Source organism: Eretmochelys imbricata, chromosome 9 (assembly GCF_965152235.1).
Source record: "Eretmochelys imbricata isolate rEreImb1 chromosome 9, rEreImb1.hap1, whole genome shotgun sequence".
In the NCBI taxonomy this organism is placed as follows: Eukaryota; Metazoa; Chordata; order Testudines; family Cheloniidae; genus Eretmochelys; species Eretmochelys imbricata.
Window position 1 is genome coordinate 68,935,577 of NC_135580.1, and position 21,902 is coordinate 68,957,478.

Genomic DNA, 21,902 nt, shown 5'->3' on the forward strand with positions numbered 1-21,902 from the left:
AGCCTTTGATGTGGGACCTTGTCAAGGCTTTCTGGAAATCTAAGTACACTATATCCACTGCATCCCCCTTATCCACATGTTTGTTGACCCCTTCAAAGAACTCTAATAGATTAGTAAGACATGATTTCCCTTTACAGCAACCATGTTGACTTTTGCCCAACAGTTTATGTTCTTCAATGTGTCTGACAATTTTATTCTTTACTATTGTTTCAACTAATTCGCCTGGTACTGACTTTAGACTTACTGGTCTGTAATTGCCGGGATCACCTCTAGAGCCCTTTTTAAATATTGGCATTACATTAGCTATCTTCCAGTCATTGGGTACAGAAGCTGATTTAAAGGACAGGTTACAAACTATAGTTAATAGTTCCACAATTTCACATTTGAGTTCTTTCAGAACTCTTGGGTGAATGCCATCTGGTCCCACTGACTTGTTACTGTTAAGTTTCTCAATTAATTCCAAAACCTCCTCTAGTGACACTTCAATCTGTGACAATTCCTCAGATTTGTCACCTACAAAGGACGGCTCAGGTTTGGGAATCTCCCTAACGTCCTCAGCCATGAAGACTGAAGCAAAGAATTCATTTAGTTTCTCCAAATGACTTTATCGTCTCTAAGTGCTCCTTTTTTATTTTGATCATCCAGAGGCCCCACTGGTTGTTTAGCAATCAATTTGCAAACACCTGCAAGATAATAAGGTGATAAATTACTTCAGCATGGATTTGTAAAGAACAAATCATGTCAAACTAACCTGATAGCTTTCTTTGATGGGGTAACAAGTCTTGTAGATAGGGGGGAAGTGGTAGATGTGTTATATCTGAGGCTTTTGATACTGTCTCGCATGACCTTCTCATAAACAAACTAGGGAAATACAACCTAGATGGAGCTACTATAAGGTGGGTGCATAACTGGTTGGAAAATCATTCCCAGAGAGTACTTATCAGTGGTTCACAGTCATGCTGGAAGGGGATAATGAGTGAGGTCCTGCAGGGATCAGTTCTGGGTATGGTTCTGTTCAATATCTTCATCAATGATGTAGATAATGGCATAGAGAGTACACTTATAAAGTTTGCGGACGATACTAGGCTGGGAGGGGTTGCAAGTGCTTTGGTGGATAGGATTAAAATTCAAAATGATCTGGACAAATGGGAGAAATGGTCTGAAGTAAATAGGATGAAATTCAGTAAGGACAAGTGCAAAGAACTCCACTTAGGAAGAAACAATCAGTTGCACACATACCAAATGGAAAATGACTGCCTTGGAAGGAGTACTGCGGAAAGGGATCTGGGGGTCATAGTGGATCACAAGCTAAATATGACAGGTTTCAGAGTAGCAGCCATGTTAGTCTGTATCCGCAAAAAGAAAAGGAGTACTTGTGGCACCTTAGAGACTAACAAATTTATTTGAGCATAAGCTTTCGTGAGCTACAGCTCACTTCATTGGATACTTTCAGTGGAAAATACAGTGGGGTGATTTATATACACAGAGAACATGAAACAATGTGTGTTACCATACACACTGTAATGAGAGTGATCAGGTAAGGTGAGTCAACAGTGTGATGCTGTTGCAAAAAACGCAAACATCATTCTGGGATGTTATAGCAGGAGTATTGTAAGGAAGACACAAGAAGTCATTCTTCCTCTCTACTCCACACTGATTAGGCCTCAACTGGAGTACTGTGTCCAGTTCTGAGCGCCACATTTCAGCAAAGATGTGGGCAAAGTGGAGAAAGTCCAGAGAAGAGCAACAAAAAATGATTAAAGGTCCAGAAAACATGACCCATGAGGAAAGATTGAAAAAACTGTGTTTGTTTAGTCTGGAGAAGAGAGGACTGAGAGGGGACATGATAACAGTTTTCTAGTACATAAAAGCTTGTTACAAGGAGGAGGGGAAAAATTGTTCTTCTTAACCTCTGAGGATAGGACAAGAAGCAATGGGCTTAAATTGCAGCAAAGGCAGTTTAGATTGGACATTAGGAAAATATTCCTAACTGTCGGTGTGGTTAAGCACTGGAATAAATTGCCTATGGAGGTTGTGGAGTCCCCATTATTGGGGATTTTTAAGAGCAGGTTGGACAAACACCTGTCAGGAATGGTCTAGATAATACTTAGTCCTGCCTTGAGTGCAGGTGATTGGACTAGATAACCTCTTGAGGTCCCTTCCAGTTCTGTGATTCTATGTACATTCCAAATGAGCTCCATGGAGAACTACTTTTGTCTGTATATTTAGTGGAAATTTTGTTCTATGGCTTTAGTTTATGAGGTTCTCTGAATATATGAAAATGTATAATAAATAAAAATAATCTGCAGCTATGACTCAAGTATTGCTTTCCTCTGTAGAAGACTGGATATACTTGCCAACCCCAGTCCTCAGAGATGTAATTGAAAACGGTGAATTCCTCCCTGACTAGGTACAGCATGTATTTGGATCGTATCCATGGCCGGAGTTCTCTGAGGGTGTACAGTGATCTTGAGTGATACAAGCTCTCAACTAGGCTTTTTTGAGATAAAGAACTAGCAGCGATATCCCAGTTTAAGAATTTTTGATACCTCTGAACATGCAGGCTGCAGAGATGGGAGACAGAATGGCTGCCCTGACTTACTATGTTGGTCCCAACTGAACAGATCACACATCATAGCTTTCCTCTTTCCAAGGAAACTACCTCCTGGCAAGTGTAAAGTCCCCTCAGCCGAGTACTATTTCTATAGTTTCAGACCGTCAGGATCCAAATAATTTGCTAAAGGCTGCCAACACAGTGAAGAAGTGGCAGTTCTAGGATGTGAAAACTATAATCTTTCCAAATTACATTTCTCCACCGTTTAAGGAACAAAAAAGGATTTGCCTCAGTAAAGAAAGCACTTTGTTATATGCATCTCCCCCTCCTGTAGTTTTTGTATCTTATGTTCAAGTAGGTAAACTCTGCAAGTCAGATTTATATGCAAGTGTGTGTTTTGTTGCAGCAAAATCTGAGGCAGCAACATCACAGAGAGAACTAAAGAGGAGCAGATTGGAACTGAATAAATCTTATTTATCATTTTCCTTACTTGGAGGCTCTCATGGTTTTAACAGACAGCCTGAAGTTTAACTATGGTATACTGGAAAGGTGGTGGGTAAAATTGACTTTCAATTGGATTTAGGCTTCTAAGTGCTGAATTAGCTTTTGAAAATGGGACTTAGACCTCTAAGTCCCTAAGACAGTTTTTGAAATATGATTGATGTCTATAAATACATCAGAGGGATAAATACCAGGGAGGGAGAGGAGTCATTAAAGTGAAGCGCCATTGCTGACACAAGAACAAATGGATATAAACTAGCCATCAATAAGTTTAGGCTTGAAATTCTGCTAAGGTTTCTAACCATCGGAGGAGTGAAGTTCTAGAGAAACCTTCCAAGGGGAGCAGTGGGGGACAAAAAAATCTAAACTTGTTTCAAGATTGAGCTTGATAAGTTTATGGAGGGAATGGTATGATGAGATTGCCTACAATGACATGTGGCCCATTTGTGATTGCTAATAGCAAATATCTCTAATGGCTGGAGATCGGACAGTATATGGGGAGGGCTCTGAGTTACTACAGAGAATTCTTTGCCAAGTGCCAGGCTGTTGGGTCTTGCTGGCATACTCAGGGTCCAACTGATATTTGGGGTAAGAAAGGAATTTTTCCCCAGGTACGATTGGCAGAGGCCCTGAGGATTTTCGCCTTCCTCTGCAGCATGGGGCACTTAGAAGTTTAAACTAAAGTAAATGGTAGATTCTCTCTAACTTGAAGTCTTTAAACCATCGTTTGAGGACTTCAGTAACTCAAAAAGAGGTTGTGGGTCTATTAGAGGAGTGGGTGGATGAGGTTTTGTGGCTTATAATGTGCGGAAGGTCAGACAAGATGATCACAATGGTCCCGTCTGGCCACATTCTTTTGTATTGGATGAAAGCTATTTATTTAAGACCCCACACAATTTAAAGTGTTTAATAAGAGCGTGTAATATAAATAGGAAAGGTATTTATCTCTTGATATAAACTAGATTTATCTTTATAATTTTGTTACTATAATAAGCTTGCAGTAATGCTCAGGATCTTAGAAGCTCACTGTTTTAGGAGCCTAAGTATTAATTATTATTATTGTTAATTTTTGCACCTAGAAGCCCTAGTCATGAAGCAGGACTCAATTGTGCTACATGTTGTACAAAGGCTGACAGCTGGAGGCAGATCCACAGTCAGCCCACTACCTCAGTGGCACATTGTCCTATCAATGAGGCAATAGTATGTACACCTACCCTGTTTAAAAATGGGCTTGGTTGTTACAAAGTTGACACTTTTCAAATGTGGCATAAATACTGTTAGTCTTGTTATTTCTCTTCAGAAGACTCCTGTTATGTAGTTTTTATTGATATCTATGTACATCTAACTAACTGCAGAATATTACTTTGCAATATCCTCATTACTCCATTTATTCCTCTCTCATTATGAGGACATGGCAGAGTGTTTATCTAGTTTTTATATACCTTGGTGCCTGGCAAAAGCAACCAAAAGTTTTGCAGTGTTGTGCATAAAATATTCAATTATGTAAGCAATTCCAACATTATCATAATGGCCTATAGGCGACCCTCCTGAAGCAAAGTGCATGGAGGCCAGAGCAGATAGTAGGGTTAGATCAAGTGGTCAGGATCAAAGTGCTCAACAATTATGATCTCTCATGGGAACGAAGGAACAAAATATGGATATAATGAATCTGAAAGTGTTACATACTGAAGGCACTGGACAGACTGCATAAATTGCCGAACTCATGCCGCCACACAGGGTCCATCTGCCCTATATCCTGATATGAACAAACGTTCATGTAAGAGACTCCAAACTATTAAAAAGGAATTTGCCTATTAAAAGCAGTAAGATTTTAATGGATCAAAATGGTGGTTTCAAGGAAAGCAGACATTTCCCCAAATTCTCACCTCACAGCTGTTGAGGCAGCAACTACCCAGTTTATTGCCATAGCTGAATGTACTGGTTGAACTGGAAGCATTTGCCTTGTTGATTTAAATTTGAACTAGAAATAAATCTGACTCTTCTCCCATTCCAGATTCTCAATGTTTGCACCATATTAGGTCATGTCCACCTACTATATCCTGCTTCTGTAATCCTATGAACTCGGTAATAGAACTAGTCTCAGATACACTCGTAGCATTAACATTGATTTAAAAAGAAAACTCAGAGCTGAGAGTAAAAATAGTCTCTGTCGGTTGACCGCTCCTTCATAGATCTTCAGAACGTATCTGGGAGATTAGATGAAGCTGAAAGGAGGATCAGGGAACTGGAAGATTAGTGCCATGAACTAGAATCTGCTAAAACTAATTTTGACTGGCAGTCTATTTACAATTAAAAGTAGATGACCCAGAAAAATCACTCCCAGCAAAATTATATATGTATAGATTACCAAAAAAGGATGCACAACTTCTGCTGGACCCAAGTGAATTTTACTTCCCTGCTATTTCTGCATGGGTTCATCATTCTCCAGGTCAATTAACACTGTTCTGCCAATTGCTTTTCCTCATCTAGTTGGGAAACAGGCATAATCAGTACAGTGAAAACAAGATCCTCAAGTTAGCTCAGCAGGGGCAGGACTAGCTATTCTTCAACTCTCATAAAATTGATTAGAGATTTGGTTTAGTGAGCCAGAGGTGACTAAGAAATTTAATGTTGAAGCAAAAATTGGACACTCCATGTTGCATATTCAGGGTCTGCAAAAGCATAGCATGAGGTAAATAAGAGATGCATTTTTCTACTGATACCTCTCAGAATTCAAATTTTACTGGAACATGTCCTAAATGTTATGTTGCACAGACTAACTGTTGCAGTCAGTCATCCTTCAGTAACAAATTTGTCTGAATTTTAGATAAAATAAACTTAGCAGCCCTAACAGTGCAGTAGATAGCCCAATGGTCTGCATCAGTTTGGCAGTCTCAGGCCTCTCTCAATAACATGGGTTTTCTGAACTAGTGGTTCATGGTTTCTCTGTACTATCATCATAATACCAGTTCATACAGTGTCAATTACCTCTTCATTTGGGACCTGAATCTATTTCCAGTCAGGTAAATGGGTGTTATTTCATTGACTTCAGTGGAAGTTGGATCCGTGTCTTTTAGGTAATAGAGGGAGTAGTCTTTGTGAAGTGATATCCAAGTCTTGTTCCTTTAGTATTTCCAATCTCTTGTAACTTGTGTTGGCCAGTAGTTAAAGATCTCTGCTTTGTTCTGCCTGCGGATATATGCATCTGTGAAGGGGTTCCACTCACTACAGGTGCACCTCTGGGAACTAGTTCTTGCCCTGTGTGGCACCCTCTTCCATCTGTTAATCATGCTGTGACCACTCTCACTCCCGCTGTGACTCAGGGCGCTCTTTTTTTGTGATTCAAGCACTCCAGCCAGAGCATTATTTGGTCCTCCCCTTCTAGGATCACTAAGTCCCACCGGACAACCTGTCCACATGCCATTTCAGGCAATTTTCTATTCCAACTCCAGGGCCTGTGCCACTTTGCCAGTGACTGGTAGGGGACCTGTGGCCCATCCTCTACTCCAGGTTCCAGCCCTGGGACCCTCTGACTGGCAACTGAATCTGCTCAGTCTTAGATCCTACTGCTGTTTCCCTGCTCTCCTTCCTATCTCATCTCTCTTTCTCTATTTGCTTGTCTCTGGGTTTACCTCCCATGGCCTCCTCCACTTCCTATGGCTACTTCTAGGCCTCATTTCAGGCTCTCTAGTCCAAGGCAGGACCCCAGGGCCTACTCTTCCCCTAGATTTCCTCTTTGTCGCTGGCCAATGCCCTTTACCTCAAGGGAGTGACTACAGACCTCTGTCCTGCATCCTTTTCTTGTTTTATAACCTAAACCAAACCTATCCTATCCCAACTCCTCCCCAAGATTGGCTGCTTCTGACATTAAACCTTATCAAGCCCTGGTTCCCCACCAGGTGCAGCAGATAAGGTTAATTGGTCCCATCTGACTTACATTAACTTACTCAGGGTTTGTGTGGGGTGGACACCCCATCACTGCATCTCTTTGGTAATGAGATTTGGCTTCATACTCTTTTTCTTTTATAAATTTATTTTTAATGTGATGGTTCATTTCCTTTTAAATTTAATTTCCACCCAATTGTACATTTAAATATATCATGGAAAGTACAAGAGCTTGATAATCCAACTAAAAGTGAAAAATAGATTTCAATTCCCACTCATTGTCTGTAAATAGATTTGGTGCTCAATGAATGAACTAAATTAAGGAATTTAAGTTTTGAAAATAATTTAAGACTGATTCTCTACACCAGAGGTTCCCAAACTTGTTCCGCCGCTTGTGCAGGGAAAGCCCCTGCTGGGCCGGGCTGGGCCGGTTTGTTTACCTGCTGCATCTGCAGGTTTGGCCAATCGTGGCTCCCAGTGGCCGCGATTCGCTGCTCCAGGCCAATGACAGCTGCTGGAAGTGGCGGCCAGTACATAAAAACTAAGTCTGATCTTCAAAATTAGGCTTGCATAGTTTTGTAGATTCATTTGCATGCACAAAACAGGCATGGAAGTACCCAATGTCTCTGTGCACAAATCAGATATTTTGGGGCACATATGTCCATTTAGGGACCATATGAGGACATGTAAAACTGTTGCAGAAGCAAACCATGACTCCACTTACTTTTTTCATGGAAATGTAGGCTTGTATGGGACTCCACGAGGTCTTCTATTCCAGGCCCCTGCTCTGACACAAGATCAAGTAAACCTAGGCCATCACTGATAGGCGCTTGTTTAACCTGTTCTTAAAAATATCCATGGATGGGAATTTATAACCTTGGAAGCCTATTCCAGAGGTTAACTAAATTTAGAATTAGAAATTTTTTTCCTAACATCTAACCTAAATCTCTCTTGCTACAGATTAAGCCCAATACTTCTTGTGCCTCCTGTAGTGGACATGGAGAACAATAAATCGCTGTCCTCTTTATAACAACTTTTAACATATTTGAAGACTATCATGTCCCCCCTCAATCTTCTTTTCTGAAAACTAAGCAAAACCAGTTTTTTAATCTTTAATCATAGATCAGATTTTCTAAAGCTTTTATCATTTTTGTTGCTTTCCTGGGTTCTCTCCAGTTTGTCCACATCTTTCAGGAAGTGTGGTACTCAAAACTGGACACAGTACTCTAGCTGAGGTCTCACCAGTGCTCGGTAGAGTGGCACAATTACCTCTTATGTATTATATATGACATAAGAACATAAGAATGGCCCTACTGGGTCAGACCAAAGGTCTATCTAGCCCAGTATCCTGTCTTCTGACAGTGGTCAGTGCCAGGTGCCGCAGAGGGAATGAACAGACCAAGTCAACATCAAGTGATCCATCCCCTGTTGCTCATTCCCAGCTTCTGGCAAATAGAGGCTAGGGACACCAACCCTGCCCATCTTGGCAAATAGCCATTGATGGACCTATCCTCCACGAATTTATCTAGTTCTTTTTTGAACCCTGTTATGGTCTTGGCCTTCACAGCATCCTCTGGCAAGGAGTTCCATGGGTTGACTCTGTGTTGTGTGAAGAAATACTTCCTTTTATTTGTTTTAAACCTGTTGCCTATTAATTTCATTTGGTGAACCCTAGTTCTTGTGTTATGAGAAGTAGTAAACAATACTTCCTTATCTACTTTCTCTACCCCAGTCATGATTTTATAGACCACAATCATGTCTCCCCTTAGTCATCTCTTTTCCAAGCTGAAAAGTCCCAGTCTTATTAATCTCTCCTCATACGGAAGCCGTTCCATACCCCTAATAATTTTTGTTGCCCTTTTCTGAACCTTTTCCAATTCCAATATATCTTTTTTGAGATGGGACGACCACATCTGCACACTGTATTCAAGATGTGGGCGAACCATGGATTTATATAAAGGCAACATGATATTTTCTGTCCTATTTTCTATCCCCTTCTTAATTATTTCCAGCATTCCGTTTGTTTTTTGACTGCCGCTGCACTTTGTGTGGATGTTTTCAGAGAACTATCCACAATGACTCCAAGATCTCTTTCTTGAGTGGTAACAGCTAATTTAGACCCCATCATTTTATATGTATAGTTAGGATTATTCTTTCCAATGTGCATTACTTTGCATTTATCAACATTAAATTTCATCTGCCATTTTGTTGCCCAGTCACCCAGTTTTGAGAGATCCTTTTGTAGCTCTTCGCAGTCTGCCTGGGTCTTAACTATCTTTAGTAATTTTGTATCATCTGCAAATTTTGCCACCTCACTGTTTACCCCTTTTTCCAGATCATTTATGAATATGTTGAATAGGACTGGTCCCAGGACAGACCCCTGGGGGACACCACTATTTACCTCTCTCCATTCTGAAAACTGACCATTTATACCTACCCTTTGTTTCCCATCATTTAACCAGTTACCAATCCATAAAAGCACCTTCCCTCTTCTCCCGTGGCAGCTTACTTTGCATAAGAGCCTTTGGTGAGCGACCTTGTAAAAGGCTTTCTGAAAATATGAGTACACTATATCCATGGGATCCCCTTGGGCCACATGTCTGTTGACCCCCTCAAAAGAATTCTAGTAGATTGGTGAGGTATGATTTCCTTTTAGAGTCCTGTTAATATACCCTATCTTATTAGCCTTTTCTGCAACTGTATTGCATTGTTGACGCATACTCAATTTGTGATTGACTGTAACTGTCCAGATCTTTTTCCACAATAATACCACCTAGCCATTTATTCCCCATTTTATAGTTGTGTGTCTGATTTTTGGAAACTTCATCACATCGTTAACTCGTTCAATTTTGATCCACTATAACCCCCCAGATCCTTTTCAGCAGTACTACCACAAGCCAGTTTTTCCTCACTTTGTAGTTGTGCTTTTGATTTTTCCTTCCTAAGTGAAGTATTTTGCACTTGTCTTTACTGAATTTCATCTTTGAGACCAATTCTCTAATTTGTCAAGGTCATTTTGAATTCTAAGTCCGAAAGTGCTTGCAACCCCTCCCAGCATGGTGTCACCCACAGTTTTTATAAGGATACTTCCCACCCCATTCTCCAAGTCATTAATGAAAATATTGCCTAGCAGCAGGCCAGGACCAGTCCCTATAGGACCCCTCCACTATGGCATATCTAGATATACTCTCCCAGTTTGAGAGCAAACCACTGATAACTATTCTTTGAGTACAATCTTTCAGCCAATTGTGCACCGAATTTATCTAGACCACACTCCCTAGTTTGCTTATGAGAATCTCTTGTGGGACTATAGCAAAAACCTTACTAAAATCAAGATGTATCATGTGCACTGCTTTCCCCATATCTACTGGGCCGCTAACCCTGTTAAAAAAGGAAATCAGGTTGGTCTGGCGCGTTTTGTTCTTGACAAATCCATGCTGGCTATTCCATAGAATCCTATTGTACTCTAGGTGCTTACAAATTGATTGTTTAATAGTTTGTTCCAAGATCTTTCCAGCTATTGAATTGAGGCTGTCATAAATATAAAGGGAAGGGTAAACCCCTTTGAAATCCCTCCTGGCCAGAGGAAAGCTCCTCTCACTTGTAAAGGGTTAAGAAGCTAAAGGTAACCTCGCTGGCACCTGACCAAAATGACCAATGAGGAGACAAGATACTTTCAAAAGCTGGGAGGAGGGAGAGAAACAAAGGGTCTGTGTGTCTGTCTATATGCTGGTTTCTGTCGGGGATAGACCAGGAATGGAGTCTTAGAACTTTTAGTAAGTAATCTAGCTAGGTATGTGTTAGATTATGATTTTTTTAAATGGCTGAGAAAAGAATTGTGCTGAATAGAATAACTATTTCTGTCTGTGTATCTTTTTTGTAACTTAAGGTTTTGCCTAGAGGGGTTCTCTATGTTTTTGAATCTAATTACCCTGTAAGATATCTACCATCCTGATTTTACAGGGGGGATTTCTTTATTTCTATTTACTTCTATTTTTATTAAAAGTCTTCTTGTAAGAAAACTGAATGCTTTTTCATTGTTCTCAGATCCAAGGGTTTGGGTCTGTGGTCACCTATGCAAATTGGTGAGGCTTTTTATCCAACATTTCCCAGGAAAGGGGGGGTGCAAGTGTTGGGAGGATTGTTCATTGTTCTTAAGATCCAAGGGTCTGGGTCTGTAGTCACCTAGGCAAATTGGTGAGGCTTTTTACCAAACCTTGTCCAGGAAGTGGGATGCAAGGTTTTGGGAAGTATTTTGGGGGGAAAGACGCGTCCAAACAGCTCTTCCCCAGTAACCAGTATTAGTCTGGTGGTGGTAGCGGCCAATCCAAGGACGAAGGGTGGAATATTTTGTACCTTGGGGAAGTTTTGACCTAAGCTGGTAAAGATAAGCTTAGGAGGTTTTTCATGCAGGTCCCCACATCTGTACCCTAGTGTTCAGAGTGGGGGAGGAACCTTGACAGAGGCTGACTAGTCTATAATTCCCAGTTCCTCTTGTTCCCCTTTTTAAAGATAGGTACAATGTTTGCCCTTCTCCAGTCCTATGGGACCTCACACGTTCTCCATGAGTTCTCAAAGATAGTTGGTAGTGGTTTCAAGTTTGCTTCAGCAAGTTCTTTAAATTCCTTAGGATGAATTTCATCAGGCCCTATGGACTTGAATATCTCTAACTTATAAATATTCTTTAACCTCTTTTTGCCCATTTTGGCTTGCATTCCTTCCTCCTCATTGTTAATATTAATTGTTTTGAGTATCTGGCCACCATAACCCATTTTTCTGAAGACTGAAATAAAATAAGCATTAAACACCTCCACCATCTTGGTGTCATCTTTTATTAGTAATCCTTCCATGCTAAGTAGAGAATTTATACTTTGCTTTGTCTTTCTCTTTTCCTATTGTATTTAACAACCTCTTCTTATATATAACCTTATATAATATGTATATATAGGATAATATAACTTTTTAATTCAGTTTTGTACTTATTTTATCCTGTGCAACATGTTCAAAGACATTATTAACCGATTTTCATTAATATGGAGTTTATTTAAAAAATAAAATCTTGCATTATTCTTAGAAATCCCAGTTCTGTTATGTTCCTTGTACCTAATCATATCAAGATATAATCCCCATTTTTACACATGGGGAACTGAGACACAGTTTTAATAACTCACCCAGCATCACAGAAAGTCTGTGACAGATACAGAAATTGAACCCAGATCTGAATCCCAGTCCCAAACCATTTCTTCCAGTACATAAATAAATAAATGAAGAGATACAGAGGAAAAATGGTTTGTTATGATGTGGAAGACACAGAATCAGAGATAATAATCCCTGACATCCCCCAGGCCCACAAATAACTTTCCATATGGACTTATTTTATGCAGGAGAAACTTGTATCTAGAGTTCAAGAACTCAATTATTTATGCAGGGCTCTTTCAGATCATTTTGCACTCTTTAAGAAATTGGACCAGAATGCAAACGAGGAATAATTTTAAGTTATGGCGACTTAATGCTTCTCTGCTAGGAATTCCCAACTTTATACATTTTTCTTGCAGGCAATACAATTTTGCTTTGAAATGAATTCAGTTCCCCTTTGGTGTCATCTCCCTTCTTTGGGGAGCCTGTAAGGCAATTCTAAGAGGTCACATTTTGCATATTCCATGCCAATAAGAGGAAAATAATTATTTTACAGTAAATTTAATATCTCTAAAATGGAAAGGGACTACCTACTACCCAGTCCATCACAGGTGGCTGCAACTTTGGACCTAAATTAAACATTTTATGTTAATCAGGCAGTTTGCAGTACTGATAACATTTGTGAACAGAAGAAGGAGGATGGGAAACTTCTACCTTTTTAACCAAGTGGACAGAAAAGAGCTTTCTGGCATTCTAATAATTCAAAATAGAAATGATCCAGGAGTCTGGAAATTACAGAGACACTAGTCATGCAGCCTCAGTGTTGCACCTCCCACCTGCATGCACACACCTACTTCCTGCCCTTACTCAATTTAAAAGGCCTAAGAACAATAATAGATAACATGAGGTTATTGTCACAGGTGCAGTAGATTCATGCAGTTAAAGTCCTTTAGGGGAAGTCTCCAGGATAAAACTTCATAGCAAACTCTACAAAATATTTGATGAGATCTCTTTTAAGCATCTATAATGCTTTTCCAACCCAAATCAGCCTCAGCTGCAGCAAGCCCACAAGTGTCAAGTGATCTTCCCTGATTTTTAATCCTACTATTTTAATCCTGCACCCTACTCGTAGATCTATCAAGAGAATAGTTCACCCTTCGTGATTCTATGTATAAGAGTATAGCCTCATCACCATGATAGGAGTGTAATTCCTTTCCACAGCATTACATTAATGTCTGGCATTATGCAGCCACCTGAACTTTTTCCTTTCCCAGTACTGAAATCAGATTCTTACCAGCCTCCTGACACCCTAATACAGTGGCTCTCAACCACTATTGTACCCCTTTCAGGAGTCTGATTTGTTTTCCATACCCCTCAAGTTGAACCTTACTTAAAAACTACTTGCTTTCAAAATCAGACATAAAAATACAAAAGTGTCACAGCACACTATTACTGAAAAATTGCTTACTTTCTCATTTTTATCATTTAATTATAAAATAAATCAATTGGAATATAAATCTTGTACTTGCATTTCAGTGTATAGTATATAGAACAGTACAAACAAGCCATTGTCTGTATGAAATTTTAATTTCTACTGACTTTGCTAGTGCTTTTTATGCAGCCTGTTGTAAAGAAGACCACTGCATACCCCTAGGGGTATGCGTACCCCCGACTGAGAACCACTGCCCTAACACAAAGAAAGAGAAGGAAAGATTTTTTCCTGCTGAATTGAATTGATCTGTCAATCAAAATATTCTAAAGGGGTCATTAGGACCAAAGTTATGTTCCTCATGAATAGAGCTGGAGTCCCCTCCATTACCTGTGCAGTGAGATGGAGAGGAGATGGCCCTACTTCCAAACAGGAAACTTTAAAAAAAAAAAAAAAAAAAGTTTGACTTCTGTCTTCGAGCCAGATTATGGAGTCATTCCTAACTGCTGCATGAGAATGGGGACCAATCTAGAATTTGATAGAACCTTACTTGTGGCAATAAAATGGGGAATTCAAAGCTGAGTTTAGTTAGTCCTTTTACCTCAAGCTCATGCAATTATACTATCTTTTTTCCTTAATGTAATTCAAAGTTTGCCATTTCATCTCTAAAACGTTTTATAGCAACCAGGACAAACTTACCTTCTTTAATACCCAATTGCTGACACAACGGAAGGTCAGAGAGATATGACCTCCTGAAGATTATTCTGGTTTCCTGGGCTAAGATGATGATCCTTTTTGATTAGCTGTGAAGGAATCTGAATCTTGGTATATGCTATGCTTCTAAAGGTCTCCATGGAAGGAGAAGAGATAAATGTAGCCATTTGCCATCAATGCTAAAATCTAACGTACATTTTATAACAGAATATGACTTTGTAAACTGGAGTATTTTGATTAGAGAAATAAGGGGAAATACAGAAGATATTATCTATTCAAAAGATTTAGGGATTAGCAGTCAGCACTCTTGTTCTGTTCTAATTTTGGTCTAATTTGTGCCTTAGTGGATTGAGACCTGGATTTTATTCCTAGCTGTGTCACTGGATGTCCTTAGGAAAATGTTTCCTCATCTGTGAAAGTGGCTAATGAGACTTTCTGGGTTTGTGAAGCACTTTGAGGTCAATGGAGGAAAAGCTCTATGCACGAGTTAGGTGATGGTATTGTTGATATCCTGGACCTGCGGTTCCCAAAGTGTTCATAAATTTGGGGTACCTAATTTGCCACCTAAGTATTTCATAGTGGGCCAAAAACAAAGGTGCACAATGTTAATTGGCACTTGGCTTCTGGGTTATATTCTTAATTCTGCTAGAGGTACATCGAGTGACCATGGGCCTAATAATTTGCCTTTCCTCCTTTGATTAAAAAAAACAAAGTATCCTGGGCTTCAATTTCAAAGCATCCTTTACAGAATCACAGAAGGTTAGGGTTGGAAGGGACCTCAGGAGGTCATCTAGTCTAACCCCCTGCTTGAAGCAGGACCAATCCCCAATTTTTGCCCCAGATCCCTAAATGGCCCCCTCAAGGATTGAACTCACAACCCTGGGTTTAGCAGGCCAATGCACAAACCACTGAGCTATCTCTCCCACCTTTAGAAAGGTTACATTTGTATTGCTTTACTCCACTGCAGTGGAAAATCCTCAGAAGCTAAATTTACTAATGAATGAGAACAGGGAAGGGGTAGCCTGTCCATATTTATCGTAAAAAGAGTTGATCTAACAAAACCAAGTAGAAATCAATACAAATAACACTTGCTGCACTGAAGACTGGGAATGGGTCCAGTCACTGACAACCACAGTTTCTGGCTTTCTCCCTTTGAGGATTACCTTACAACTGCTGTGGAGGTGGATAAATTATACTTTCATTGTATACTGCATGGGCTGCATCATATGGGGAGCTCTCATTCATATCAAGGCATGCCCAGTGTTTTGTTGATAGTTTGTATTATGTGCAGGAGTTCATACGTGGCCTTGACTCTGTATTTGGATCTGCCATAGTATCTTTGGATCAGATCTTCCAAGGCACCTAATTCCCATTGTAATCCATTGAAGTTAGATGTCTATATACCTTTGACAATCATGGCCTTTGTGTCCATGTGGAGCCCTATTAACGTGTGTAGAAGTCTATTCATGCAGATCCAACTGTAGGATCAGGACCTTGATTTGTAGTCATTCTTGTATGAAGTCAATCAAAATACCGAACAAAGTGTGATAATTTGTGTCCTCTGTATTGGTTTCTTTTTACTAAATTGATTCAGTTGCATAACAGACTATTTTGTATTCCTCTAATAAACTGGTCTATTAATTAAACATTGTCTTACTTAAGTTTATAGGTTTGTAACAGATCAATTGTATGTGTAAGTACATGAGGTTCTATGGCAGCTTAACTAGTTTGTGTATGAAATTTATTGATTCATGATTAGAGTATATTGGTTTGCATGTGTAGTAAACTCTGTTTACAGTTTGTGTGCCGTCTGCTGTGATCATACTCATCTACATTTAAAACAGATGGGACTGTGTATAAAACATATTGGGCTGTGTGAACATTATAATACAATGTGGTAGTTTACAGGAATCACAGATTAGGATGAAGTTATGTATCTGTATTAAATAAATGTTCATATTATACCCTCTATCAATAGATCCTTCCTATTGCATGGAAAAATCAGGTTATGAGTAAAGCTATTTAGAAATGTTTACTCATGATACTATTTATTTTTTACTCCTATTTTGTACAAGTGATAGGACCCAGTCCACCAGTCTTTACTTTAGCAAAACTCCCATCAGACTCGGGGTAGTTTTGCATGCATAAGAATTGCCATATTCATGTACGTTACTCCACTTCATATACAACATGATTCATAGTTTCAACTGCATGGAAAAGTAGTCTAGAGTAATAATCACAAAATGAGTGCAAAGTAGGTGTAAAAAACTACAATTCTACTTGGTATAAGTTGACTCTACAGAGCGGTGTAAGCAGCTACACAAGACGCAAGACAATAGAGAAGCAGGCCCATTATATTAAATACCGTAGGCCAGATTCCACTTTAAGGTACACTATTGTAAATCTCAACTAATTTCATTAAATCCATGAATTTTACCCTGAGTTATTCCAGACTAGATTAGATTTACACAGTTAGCCCCATGCATTTATGCAGAGTAACATGTTCTTTCCCATCTGTCATAAATATAAAGGGAAGGGTAAATACCTTTAAAATCCCTTCTGGCCAGAGGAAAAACCCTTTCACCTGTAAAGGGTTAAGAAGCAAGGATAACCTCGCTGGCACCTGACCAAAATGACCAATGAGGAGACAAGATACTTTCAAAGCTGGAGCAGGGGGAGAAACAAAGGGTCTCTCTGTCTGTGTGATGCTTTTGCTGGGAACAGAACAGGAATGGAGTCTTAGAACTTAGTAAGTAATCTAGCTAGATATGCATTAGATTCTGTATGGTTTAAATGGCTGATAAAATAAGCTGTGCTGAATGGAATGTAGATTCCTGTTTTTGTGTCTTTCTGTAACTTAAGGTTTTGCTGAGAAGGATTCTGTATGTTTTGAATCTGATTACCCTGCAAGGTATTTACCATCCTGATTTTACAGAGGTGATTCTTTTACTTCTATTGAAATTCTTCTTTTAAGAACCTGATTGCTTTTTCATTGTTCTTAAGATCCAAGGGTTTGGGTCTGTGTTCACCTATGCAAATTGGTGAGGATTTTTATCAAGCCTTCCCCAGGAAAGGGGGTGTAGGGTTTGGGGAGGATTTGGGGGGAGAAGACGTTTCCAAGCGGGCTCTTTCCAAGTTATATATCTGTTAGACGCTTGGCGGTGGCAGCAATAAAGTCCAAGGGAAAAAGGAAAGTAGGTTGTACCTTGGGGAAGTTTTAACTTAAGCTGGTAAAAATAAGCTTAGGGGGTTTTCATGCAGGTCCCTACATCTGTACCCTAGAGTTCAGAGTGGGGAAGGAACCTTGACACCATCTGAAATAAATCTTCTTCTAACTAGAGATGGGCTACGTGGGGTAGTTTAGTTTTTCTAACAGTAAAATGGATGTGTTTTGGATTTTTCATTTGTATGGAAGTCTCCAAGTCTCCAAACTGTGGATGGGTGTGGGTTTCAGATTAGTAGCTACGGACCACTTTTACTTTCATATGTTTTACAATTAGATTATGTAAATCATATTTGTTTTGACAATCACTAGTAATGATACATCTATTGTAATAGTATATTAAATGGACTGTAATTATTACATAAAACTATACCATATTTTTCTACATTGGTTTGCAATGTGTGCATGCAGTAAATTTGATAAATATTTTACTGGTGTGAATAATGTCTATTTGGTTGATCAACTCTTTTATGTTTGAGTGGAAGATTTAAAGTCTATTACTTTATATGGGACTGATCTTGACAAGTTCTGAGTGTCCTTAACTGTCATGGGAAGCATTCAGTGCCTCATGGGTTGTGCCCTAATTAAAAAAAATTGATTGTATATTCCTACACGTAATAGGAGTCAAAAGCCCTTAATGTGGAAGTGTCTTGGTGTCAATGGCCATTTGGACCCTATGCTCATGCCCTTACTCCAGCCTTTATTGCCTTCTCCATACCTCTTCGGCCTTTGTTCTGATGATCTACTACTCAATGTTCTAGTCTTCAGACATCTCCCAGACTTCCTTGGGTCTTTTCCTTAGCCATTGCTAACCCTCTCCAATGCAAATCCAACCATTCTTGTCCCTTATCTCCACTGCCGCAGCAACTTGAAAAAAAATCTTTAGTATAATTTCAGAACCTGGCATCTGAAAGGATGGCTTTCCTGGAAAGTTAAGATATTTTCTAAACTTCAGCCTCACTCATATGTATTTACACAAATCCTTTGCTATGTCAGACCCAGAATATCCAAAGCATCTGAGTTTCTCAAATTTTTACGAGTCATGAAAGATTCTATTTGACTTTTTAATGCATCTAATGTTATTTATTGTTACTAGAACAATATCCATCATATTCACAACAGCGACAATTGCTCTATAGATAATACATACATCTGTTTGATATTATTGCTGAACAATTTGCAATTTCAATATAGAGTACTTTACAATCACACTAGAATTACCACAGTAGCACAGACTATGCCCAGTGCTATGTTTCTGCAACATTTTGGCTCTGTAGCTTAAGTACAGCACACACTCTACCATTAGAGTTCGGTATTGAAGTTTAATGAGAAATAATTTACATTTGTTACATTGCATCTGGATGAATAACTGGGCTATTAGCTTAATGATGCTATATACCTACAATAGTGCTCATTACACCACCATTTTGTGTTTATTTCCAAATAAGTCATGATCAGAGGATTTCAAATAAAAAAGTCCAATACCTGAGTTGTTTATTCAGGCAAAATTCCCATAGACTTCAATCGGAGTCATGAAAGACTAAAGGCTTGGTCTCACAAGAAGTTAGAGAAAGGATCAAAGACTACCTGAGCAAAAAGAGTTCACAGCCCCCAAACTAGATCAGAGTGCTCTGTGACGGGTTCAGTCACAGAGACCCCCTTGGGACTGTCACTTGACATGCTCTGATCCCATTTTCCCTGGTAGCTTGAGACTCCAGAACCCTACCTTCTTGAGCCAGACACACTAGCCTGCTGCAGCACAGAACCAGGTCTGGTCCATGCCCCCAAAGCTGCAGACTTTAACCAAAAACTGCTCAGCAGATGATCTATCTCCAGCTCCCAGACACCCAGTTCCCAACGGGATCCAAACCCCCAAAAATCTGTTTTACTCTGTATAACGCTTATTCAGGGTAAACTCATAAATTGTCCACCTTCTATAACACTGATATAGAGATATGCACTGCTGTTTGCTCCCCCAGGTATTAATCACTTATTCTGGGTTCATTAATAAACAAAAGTGATTTTATGAAATTTAAAAAGTAGGATTTAAGTGATTACAAGTAGTAACAGACAAAGTAAGTTACCAAGCAAAATAAAGCAAAAACATGCAAGTCTAAGCCTACATTAAGAAACCATTTACAGGTAAAATCTCACCCTCAAAGCTGTTCCAATAAGCTTCTTTCACAGACTAGGCTCCTTCCTAGTCTGGGCCTAATCCTTGCCCCTGGTACAGTCCTTGTTAGTTTCAGCAGACATCTTAGGTGGAAACTAGGGGTGTTCTCATGACTGGCCACCCCCTTTGTTCTGTTCCACCTCCTTTTATAGCTTTGGCACAAAGAGGGAATCTTTTGTCTCTCTGGGTCCCCACCCCTCCTTCTAAATGAAAAAGCACCAGGTTTAAGATGGATTCCAGTATCTGGTGACATGTTCATGTGTCCTATGAGACCCAAGCCTCCATTCTTCCAGGGCTGGCCCACACGCACAAAGGAAGGTTTGCAAGTAAACAGACCATTTACAACCAATTGTCCTAGTCAATGGGAGCCATCAAGCTTCCAAACCATCATTAATGTCCCACACTTTGTATAATTACAATAGGACTTCAGAGTTATACTTCATATTTCTGGCTTCAGATACAAGAATGATGCATATATACAAATAGGAGGAATATATTCAGTAGATTATAAACTTTGTAATGATACCTTACAAGAGACCTTTTGCATAAAGCATATTCCAGTTACATCACATTCACACTTATAAGCATATTTCCATAAAACATATGGAGTGCAACGTCACATGCTCCTCTACAGAAGCTTCCAGATGGGTGCTTTTCTTTGAAAAGAAATTGTGTTGAATCTCACATGAGATTTTGGTCACTAGCAATGAAGGCTTTGGTGGTCTCAAGCTATTTTTCTGAAGAGCATTTGTTTACTTTGCCAAACCAGCACTACTTTTAGTACAAGAAGTGCATGGAACTCGATGTGGAGATCCAGGGAGGACTGAGATACATTTGCAGAGTTGTATGTGTAGCACTTCTGCACATATTATGTTTGGCTCAGATTCCTTTCCTCATTTTCCTGAGAACTATGGCACTGATCCAAAGCCCATTTTCATAGATTTCAAATTATTTTGGCTCAGTCCCAAATCTACATTCTAAACCCTCTCTCAATTTTTGTAAGACCAATTAAGAATAATAATTATGTATATTTCTGCGTAGAAACGGCAATATATAGTTGAACAAAGAGGTCTGTGGCCAACATTTTGAGTTGTATACCTTGTGATAGATAGAAGGCTTTAGACATTTCATAAATGCCATTACATTCAAGAATGGAAAATATCAGGGAGTCGGGACCAATGCTCAAATTATGAAGATTCATACCTATGTTACTGGCTGTTCAAAGGGATGGCAATGTCTATGGGAAGGCTGTGCATGGGAGGGCTTCCTTGACCATAGGATGCTGTTCTGGGATGAAGGACTGCTAGGAAGAGATGGGATCCACCTGACCAAGAAGAAGAGCATCTTCATACACTGCCTCACCAACCTAGAGTGGAGGGCTTTAACCTAGGTTCAAAGGGGGCAGGTGAAAGAAGCCCACAGGTAAGCATGAAAAAGGCAACTTTAACAGAGGGCTAGATGATGTGTGGGAACAAGGAAAATGTAATAAGGTCATAGGAACAGCAAGAGTAAATTTAGTGGGGGAATATGCTCAACATCATAGATGTCTCTACACAAATGCAAAAGTATGGGGAATAAACCAGAAGAACTGGCAGTATTAGTACATAAGCTAAACTGTTACTTAATTGGCATCACAGACACTCAGTGGGATACATTTTATTATAGGAGTTTTGGTATTGTGAGAACCTGCAGGGCTAGAACCTGAATCCAGGGGATTGTGGGTTGCTGATGCTTCCACATCATCACTGGAGGCTTATACTAGGCCTCCGCTGAGGAGCGTGTGAAGCTAGACATTGCAGGATGTACTGCCCAGCAGGCCCTGTGTGGTGGTCCCCCACAGTCCCTGATTGGTTCATGCTGGTATATAAATGAGGAAGTCTGGCTGGAGAGCTGTCTGAGCAATGATGCAGACAGCCTGCTTGCTTCTGCTTCAGATTTTGCCTTGCTGTGAACCCTAGACTGTGGCTTTTGGTCCTGCTTTGTCCCCAACTCTGCTATCAGGTCTGTAACCTGGTACCTGACCCTGACTTCCTGGTATCCTGACCAGCTCAACTCTAACCCTGCTAGTCATCTCGGGTCCAAAGTTTGATAAGTGACCTGTGCCCACAGGCCACCCATGTCCTGGCCCTTACAGGTAAAGAGTGATATGGCTTGTCCAGGATGCTTGGGCAAGGAAAAAAGGAAGGAGGTGTTGCATTATATACAGCAAGAACATATACACCATTTCTGAGGTCCAGATGGAAGTGTGAAGCAGACCAGTTGTAAATCTCTGGGTAAAGATAAAAGC